Below are 8,614 nucleotides of genomic sequence, written 5' to 3'. Positions count from 1 at the left end.
TCCCCTTACGATGAACTTTGGTGTGTCTTCATTAACTGTATTCTTGACAATCAGCTGAACCGCTTTGGCGCCATGACAGCCGACCTTGATTGTCCTCACAGTAACAGATGTGTTGCTTCAGTTTTGAAAAAACATGCTTTCAGGTTTGGGAGTCAGTGTATGTGTGTGCGTAGAATGTCATTTGAACATGTAACAAATGTGAAGAGGGTAGAACCGGACTGAGACAACTGAATGCAATGCTCATACTTGAGACCCAAAGAAAGTGAATTTCTTTTGCCAAATCCGGGTATCAGTGCGAGCGCCTCTCGTATGCAAAAGGGGCGTTCTGTCATGTGTGCTAGTCCCCCTGTTCATGACATTCATAAAGAAACAAATAACAAGACTATTTCACAAAACTATAAAGTGCAAAAAGAACTGGAGAATCCGGGTATCGATCCCGGTACCTCTCGCATGCTAAGCGAGCGCTCTACCATTTGAGCTAATTCCCCTTACGATGAACATTGGTGTGTCTTCATTAACTGTATTCTTGACAATCAGCTGAACCGCTTTGGCGCCATGACAGCCGACCTTGATTGTCCTCACAGTAACAGATGTGTTGCTTCAGCTTTGAAAAAACATGCTTTCAGGTTTGGGAGTCAGTGTATGTGTGTGCGTAGAATGTCATTTGAACATGTAAGAAATGTGAAGTGGGTAGAACCGGACTGAGACAACTGAATGCAATGTTCATATATGAGCCCCAAAGAAAGTGAATTTCTTTTGCCGAATCCGGGTATCAGTGCGAGCGCCTCCCGTATGCAAAAGGGGCGTTCTGTCATGTGTGCTAGTTCCCCTGTTCATGACATTCATAAAGAGACAAATAACAAGACTATTTCACAAAACTATAAACTGCCTGTATTCTTGACAATCAGCTGAACTGCTTTGGCGCCATGACAGCCGACCTTGATTGTCCTCACAGTAACAGATGTGTTGCTTCAGCTTTGAGAAAACATGCTTTCAGGATTGGGAGTCAGTGTATGTGTGTGCGTAGAATGTCATTTGAACATGTAACAAATGTGAAGTGGGTAGAACCGGACTGAGACAACTGAATGCAATGTTCATACTTGAGACCCAAAGAAAGTGAATTTCTTTTGCCGAATCCGGGTATCAGTGCGAGCGCCTCTCGTATGCAAAAGGGGCGTTCTGTCAGGTGTGCTAGTCCCCCTGTTCATGACTTTCATAAAGAGACAAATAACAAAACTATTTCACAAAACTATGAAGTGCAAAAAGAACTGGAGAATCCGGGTATCGATCCCGGTACCTCTCGCATGCTAAGCGAGCGCTCTACCATTTGAGCTAATTCCTCTTACGATGAACATTGGTGTGTCTTCATTAACTGTATTCTTGACAATCAGCTGAACCGCTTTGGCGCCATGACAGCCGACCTTGATTGTCCTCACAGTAACAGATGTGTTGCTTCAGCTTTGAAAAACATGCTTTCAGGTTTGGGAGTCAGTGTATGTGTGTGCGTAGAATGTCATTTGAACATGTAACAAATGTGAAGTGGGTAGAACCGGACTGAGACAACTGAATGCAATGTTCATATATGAGCCCCAAAGAAAGTGAATTTCTTTTGCCGAATCCGGGTATCAGTGCGAGCGCCTCCCGTATGCAAAAGGGGCGTTCTGTCAGGTGTGCTAGTTCCCCTGTTCATGACATTCATAAAGAGACAAATAACAAGACTATTTCACAAAAACTATAAAGTGCAAAAAGAACTGGAGAATCCGGGTATCGATGCCGGTACCTCTCGCATGCTAAGCGAGCGCTCTACCATTTGAGCTAATTCCCCTTCCGATGAACATTGGTGTGTTTTCATTAACTGTATTCTTGACAATCAGCTGAACCGCTTTGGCGCCATGACAGCCGACCTTGATTGTACTCACAGTAACAGATGTGTTGCTTCAGCTTTGAGAAAACATGCTTTCAGGTTTGGGAGTCAGTGTATGTGTGTGCGTAGAATGTCATTTGAACATGTAACAAATGTGAAGTGGGTAGAACCGGACTGAGACAACTGAATGCAATGTTCATATATGAGCCCCAAAGAAAGTGAATTTCTTTTGCCGAATCCGGGTATCAGTGCGAGCGCCTCCCGTATGCAAAAGGGGCGTTCTGTCAGGTGTGCTAGTTCCCCTGTTCATGACATTCATAAAGAGACAAATAAGAAGACTATTTCACAAAAACTATAAAGTGCAAAAAGAACTGGAGAATCCGGGTATCGATGCCGGTACCTCTCGCATGCTAAGCGAGCGCTCTACCATTTGAGCTAATTCCCCTTCCGATGAACATTGGTGTGTTTTCATTAACTGTATTCTTGACAATCAGCTGAACCGCTTTGGCGCCATGACAGCCGACCTTGATTGTCCTGACAGTAACAGATGTGTTGCTTCAGCTTTGAGAAAACATGCTTTCAGGATTTGGGAGTCAGTGTATGTGTGTGCGTAGAATGTCATTTGAACATGTAACAAATGTGAAGAGGGTAGAACCGGACTGAGACAACTGAATGCAATGTTCATATTTGAGCCCCAAAGAAAGTGAATTTCTTTTGCCGAATCCGGGTATCAGTGCGAGCGCCTCTCGTATGCAAAAGGGGCGTTCTGTCAGGTGTGCTAGTCCCCCTGTTCACGACTTTCATAAAGAGACAAATAAGAAGACTATTTCACAAAACTATAAAGTGCAAAAAGAACTGGAGAATGCGGGTATCGATCCGGTACCTCTCGCATGCTAAGCGAGCGCTCTACCATTTGAGCTCATTCCCCTTACGATGAACTTTGGTGTGTCTTCATTAACTGTATTCTTGACAATCAGCTGAACCGCTTTGGCGCCATGACAGCCGACCTTGATTGTACTCACAGTAACAGATGCGTTACTTCAGCTTTGAAAAAACATGCTTTCAGGTTTGGGAGTCAGTGTATGTGTGTGCGTAGAATGTCATTTGAACATGTAACAAATGTGAAGTGGGTAGAACCGGACTGAGACAACTGAATGCAATGTTCATATATGAGCCCCAAAGAAAGTGAATTTCTTTTGCCCAATCCGGGTATCAGTGCGAGCGCCTCCCGTATGCAAAAGGGGCGTTCTGTCAGGTGTGCTAGTCCCCCTGTTCATGACATTCATAAAGAGACAAATAACAAGACTATTTCACAAAACTATAAAGTGCAAAAAGCACTGGAGAATCCGGGTATCGATGCCGGTACCTCTCGCATGCTAAGCGAGCGCTCTACCATTTGAGCTAATTCCCCTTACGATGAACATTGGTGTGTTTTCATTAACTGTATTCTTGGCAATCAGCTGAACCGCTTTGGCGCCATGACAGCCGACCTTGATTGTCCTCACAGTAACAGATGTGTTGCTTCAGCTTTGAGAAAACATGCTTTCAGGATTGGGAGTCAGTGTATGTGTGTGCGTAGAATGTCATTTGAACATGTAACAAATGTGAAGTGGGTAGAACCGGACTGAGACAACTGAATGCAATGTTCATATTTGAGCCCCCAAGAAAGTGAATTTCTTTTGCCGAATCCGGGTATCAGTTACTGAGCGCCTCTCGTATGCAAAAGGGCGTTCTGTCAGGTGTGCTAGTCCCCTGTTCATGACTTTCATAAAGAGACAAATAAGAAGACTATTTCACAAAACTATGAAGTGCAAAAAGAACTGGAGAATCCGAGGTATCGATCCCGCGTACCTCTCGCGTAACTAAGCGTTTAGCGCTCTACCATTTGAGCTAATTCCTTACGATGAACATTGGTGTGTCTTCATTAACTGTATTCTTCCGACAATCAAGCTGAACCGCTTTGGCGCCATGACAGCCGACCTTGATTGTCCCTCACAGTAACAGATGTTTTGCTTCAGTTTTGAAAAACATGCTTCAGGTTTGGGAGTGCGGTATGTGTGTGCGTAGAATGTCATTTGAACATGTAACAAATGGAAGTGGGTAGAACCGCACTAGAGACAACGGTGAATGCAATGTTCATATATGAGTCTCTAAAGAAAGTGAATTTCTTTGCCGAATCCGGGTATCAGTGCGAGCGCCTCTCGCATGCGCAAAAGGGCTTTCTGTCATGTGTGCTAGTTCCCCTGTTCATGAGCTTTCAACAAAGAAACAAACAAGAAGACTATTTCACAAAACTATAAAGTGCAAAAGCACTGGAGAATCCGGGTATCGATGCCGGTACCTCTCGCATGCTAATGAGCTTCTACCATTTGAGCTAATTCCCCTTTACGATGAACATTGGTGTCTTTCATTAACTGTATTCTGGCAATCAGCTGAACCGCTTTGGCTTCATGACAGCCGACCTTGATTGTCCTCACAGTAACAGATGTGTTGCTTCAGCTTTGAGAAAACATGCTTTCAGGATTGGGAGTCAGTGTATGTGTGTGCGTAGAATGTCATTTGAACATGTAACAAATGTGAAGAGGGTAGAACCGACTGAGACAACTGAATGCAATGTTCATATTTGAGCCCCCAAGAAAGTGAATTTCTTTGCCGAATCCGCATCAGTGCGAGCGCCTCTCTCGTATGCAAAAGGGGCGTTCTGTCAGGTGTGCTAGTCCTGTTCATGACTTTCATAAAGAGACAAATAAGAAGACTATTTCACAAAACTATATAAAGTGCAAAAGAACTGGAGAATCCGGTATCGATCCCGGCACCTCTCGCATGCTAAGCGAGCGCTTCTCTACCATTTGAGCTAATTCCTCTTAACGGTGAACATTGGTGTGTCTTCATTAACTGTATTCTTGACAATCAGCTGAACCGCTTTGGCGCCATGACAGCCGACCTTGATTGTCCTCACAGTAACAGATGTGTTGCTTCAGCTTTGAGAAAACATGCTTTCAGGTTTGGGAGTCAGTGTATGTGTGTGCGTAGAATGTCATTTGAACATGTAACAAAATGTGAAGTGGGTAGAACCGACCGAGACAACTGAATGCAATGTTCATATATTCTGAGCCCCAAAGAAAGTGAATTTCTTTTGCCGAATCCGGGTATCAGTGCGAGCGCCTCCCCTGTATGCAAAAGGGCGTTCTGTCAGGGTGTGCTAGTTCCCCTGTTCATGACATTCATAAAGAGACAAATAACAAGACTATTTCTACAAAACTATAAAGCGCAAAAAGCACTGGAGAATCCGGTATCGATGTCGGTACCTCTCGCGATGCTAAGCTTAGCCACCATTTGAGCTTACACTCCCCACGATGAACATTGGTGTGTTTTCATTAACTGTATTCTTGGCAATCAGCTGAACCGCTTTGGCGCCATGACAGCCGACCTTGATTGTCCTCACAGTAACAGATGTGTTGCTTCAGCTTTGAGAAAACATGCTTTCAGGATTGGGAGTCAGTGTATGTGTGTGTCGTAGAACGTCATTTGAACATGTAACAAATGTGAAGTGGGTAGAACCGACTGAGACAACTGAATGCAATGTTCATATTTGAGCCCCAAAGAAAGTGAATTTCTTTTGCCGAATCCGGGTATCAGTGCGAGCGCCTCTCGTATGCAAAAGGGGCGTTCTGTCAGGTGTGCTAGTCCCCCCTGTTCATGACTTTCATAAAGAGACAAATAAGAAGACTATTTCACAAAAACTATAAAGTGCAAAAGAACTGGAGAATCCGGTATCGATCCCGGTACCTCTCGCATGCTAAGCGCGAGCCTACCCATTTGAGCTAATTCCCTTCACGGTATGAACATTGGTGTGTCTTCATTAACTGTATTCTTGACAATCAGCTGAACCGCTTTGGCGCCAAGGCGACAGCCGACCTTGATTGTCCTGACAGTAACAGATGTGTTGCTTCAGCTTTGAAAAACATGCTTTCAGGTTTGGGAGTCAGTGTATGTGTGTAAGTGTAGAATGTCATTTGAACATGTAACAAATGTGAAGTGGGTAGAACCGACTGAGACAACTGAATGCAATGTTCATATATGAGCCCCAAAGAAAGTGAATTTCTTTTGCCGAATCCGGTATCAGTGCGAGCGCCTCCCGTATGCAAAAGGGGCGTTCTGTCAGGTGTGCTAGTTCCCCTGTTCATGACATTCATAAAGAGACAAATAACAAGACTATTTCACAAAAACTATAAAGTGCAGAAAGAACTGGAGAATCCGGGTATCGATGCCGGTACCTCTCGCATGCTAAGCGAGCTCTCTACCATTTGAGCTAAATTCCTCTTACGATGAACATTGGTGTGTTTTCATTAACTGTATTCTTGACAATCAGCTGAACCGCTTTGGCGCCATGACAGCCGACCTTGATTGTCCTCACAGTAACAGATGTGTTGCTTCAGCTTTGAGAAAACATGCTTTCAGGATTGGGAGTCAGTGTATGTGTGTGCGTAGAATGTCATTTGAACATGTAACAAATGTGAAGAGGGTAGAACCGGACTGAGACAACTGAATGCAATGTTCATATTTGAGCCCCAAAGAAAGTGAATTTCTTTTTTGCCCAATCCGGGTATCAGTGCGAGCGCCTCCCGTATGCAAAAGGGGCGTTCTGTCAGGTGTGCTAGTCCCCCTGTTCATGACTTTCATAAAGAGACAAATAAGAAAACCATTTCACAAACTATAAAGTGCAAAAAGAACTGGAGAATCTGGTATCGATCCGGTACCTCTCGCGATGCTAAGCGAAGCTTCATTTCCACCATTTGAGCTAATTCCTCTTACGATGAACATTGGTGTGTCTTCATTAACTGTATTCTTGACAATCAGCTGAACCGCTTTTGCGCCATGACAGCCGACCTTGATTGTCCCTCACAGTAACAGATGTGTTAGCTTCAGCTTTGAGAAAACATGCTTTCAGGATTGGGAGTCAGTGTATGTGTGTGCGTAGAATGTCATTTGAACATGTAACAAATGTGAAGAGGGTAGAACCGGACTGAGACAACTGAATGCAATGTTCATATTTGAGCCCCAAAGAAAGTGAATTTCTTTGCCCAATCCGGTATCAGTGCGAGCGCCTCCGTATGCAAAGGGGCGTTCTGTCAGGTGTGCTAGTTCCCCTGTTCATGACATTCATAAAGAGACAAATAAGAAGACTATTTCACAAAACTATAAAGTGCAAAAAAGAACTGGAGAATCCGGGTATCGATCCCGGTACCTCTCGCATGCTAAGCGAGCGCTCTACCATTTGAGCTAATTCCCCTTACGATGAACATTGGTGTGTCTTCATTAACTGTATTCTTGACAATCAGCTGAACCGCTTTGGCGCCATGACAGCCGACCTTGATTGTCCTCACAGTAACAGATGTGTTGCTTCAGCTTTGAGAAAACATGCTTTCAGGATTGGGAGTCAGTGTATGTGTGTGCGTAGAATGTCATTTGAACATGTAACAAATGTGAAGTGGGTAGAACCGGACTGAGACAACTGAATGCAATGTTCATATTTGAGCCCCAAAGAAAGTGAATTTCTTTTGCCCAATCCGGGTATCAGTGCGAGCGCCTCCCGTATGCAAAAGGGGCGTTCTGTCATGTGTGCTAGTCCCCCTGTTCACGACTTTCATAAAGAGACAAATAAGAAGACTATTTCACAAAACTATAAAGTGCAAAAAGAACTGGAGAATCCGGGTATCGATCCCGGTACCTCTCGCATGCTAAGCGAGCGCTCTACCATTTGAGCTAATTCCCCTTACGATGAACATTGGTGTGTTTTCATTAACTGTATTCTTGGCAATCAGCTGAACCGCTTTGGCGCCATGACAGCCGACCTTGATTGTCCTCACAGTAACAGATGTGTTGCTTCAGCTTTGAGAAAACATGCTTTCAGGATTGGGAGTCAGTGTATGTGTGTGCGTAGAATGTCATTTGAACATGTAACAAATGTGAAGAGGGTAGAACCGGACTGAGACAACTGAATGCAATGTTCATATTTGAGCCCCCAAGAAAGTGAATTTCTTTTGCCGAATCCGGGTATCAGTGCGAGCGCCTCCCGTATGCAAAAGGGGCGTTCTGTCAGGTGTGCTAGTCCCCCTGTTCATGACTTTCATAAAGAGACAAATAAAGAAGACTATTTCACAAAACTATGAAGTGCAAAAGAACTGGGAGAATCCGTATCGATGCCGGTACATTCTCGTGATGCTAAGCGAAGCTCTCTACCATTTGAGCTAATTCCCTTACGATGAACATTGGTGTTTTCATTAACTGTATTTCTGACAATCAGCTGAACTGCTTTGGCGCCATGACAGCCGACCTTGATTGTCTCACAGCAACAGATGTGTTGCTTCAGCTTTGAAAAACATGCTTCAGGTTTGGGGAGTCAGTGTATGTGTGTGCGTAGAATGTCATTTGAACATGTAACAAATGTGAAGTGGGTAGAACCGGACTGAGACAACTGAATGCAATGTTCATACTTGCGCCCTAAAGAGTGAATTTCTTTGCCGAAGATCCGGGTATCAGTGCGAGCGCCTCCCGTATGCAAAGGGGCGTTCTGTCAGGTGTGCTAGTCCCCTGTTCATGACTCTTCATAAAGAGACAAATAAAGAAGACTATTTCACAAACCTAAAGAGTACCAAAAGAACTGGACAGCTGCGGGTATCGATCCTGGCATACTCTCGCATGCTAAGCGAGCGCTCTACCATTTGAGCTCATTCCTTACACGATGAA

At 44.2% G+C, this 8,614-nt stretch overlaps 3 non-coding genes across 3 annotated transcripts; all 3 read right to left on the bottom strand.

Annotated features, from left to right (window-relative positions):
• Positions 1 to 415: 415 nt before the first annotated feature.
• Positions 416 to 488, bottom strand: Trnaa-agc. Its single transcript has one exon. It is a non-coding gene; the product is annotated as a tRNA-Ala (tRNA).
• A 6,596-nt stretch (positions 489 to 7,084) lies between these two features.
• On the bottom strand, positions 7,085 to 7,157 carry Trnaa-agc. Its single transcript has one exon. It is a non-coding gene; the product is annotated as a tRNA-Ala (tRNA).
• A 410-nt stretch (positions 7,158 to 7,567) lies between these two features.
• Positions 7,568 to 7,640, bottom strand: Trnaa-agc. The gene has a single exon. It is a non-coding gene; the product is annotated as a tRNA-Ala (tRNA).
• Between the last annotated feature and the right edge of the window lie 974 nt (positions 7,641 to 8,614).

Source organism: Haliotis rubra, unplaced genomic scaffold (assembly GCF_003918875.1).
Source record: "Haliotis rubra isolate DU_JTF1 unplaced genomic scaffold, ASM391887v1 Scf52, whole genome shotgun sequence".
Lineage (NCBI taxonomy): Eukaryota > Metazoa > Mollusca > Gastropoda > Lepetellida > Haliotidae > Haliotis > Haliotis rubra.
The sequence above is the reverse complement of the archived record's forward strand: the minus strand, read 5'-3'. Positions and strand labels throughout refer to the sequence as shown.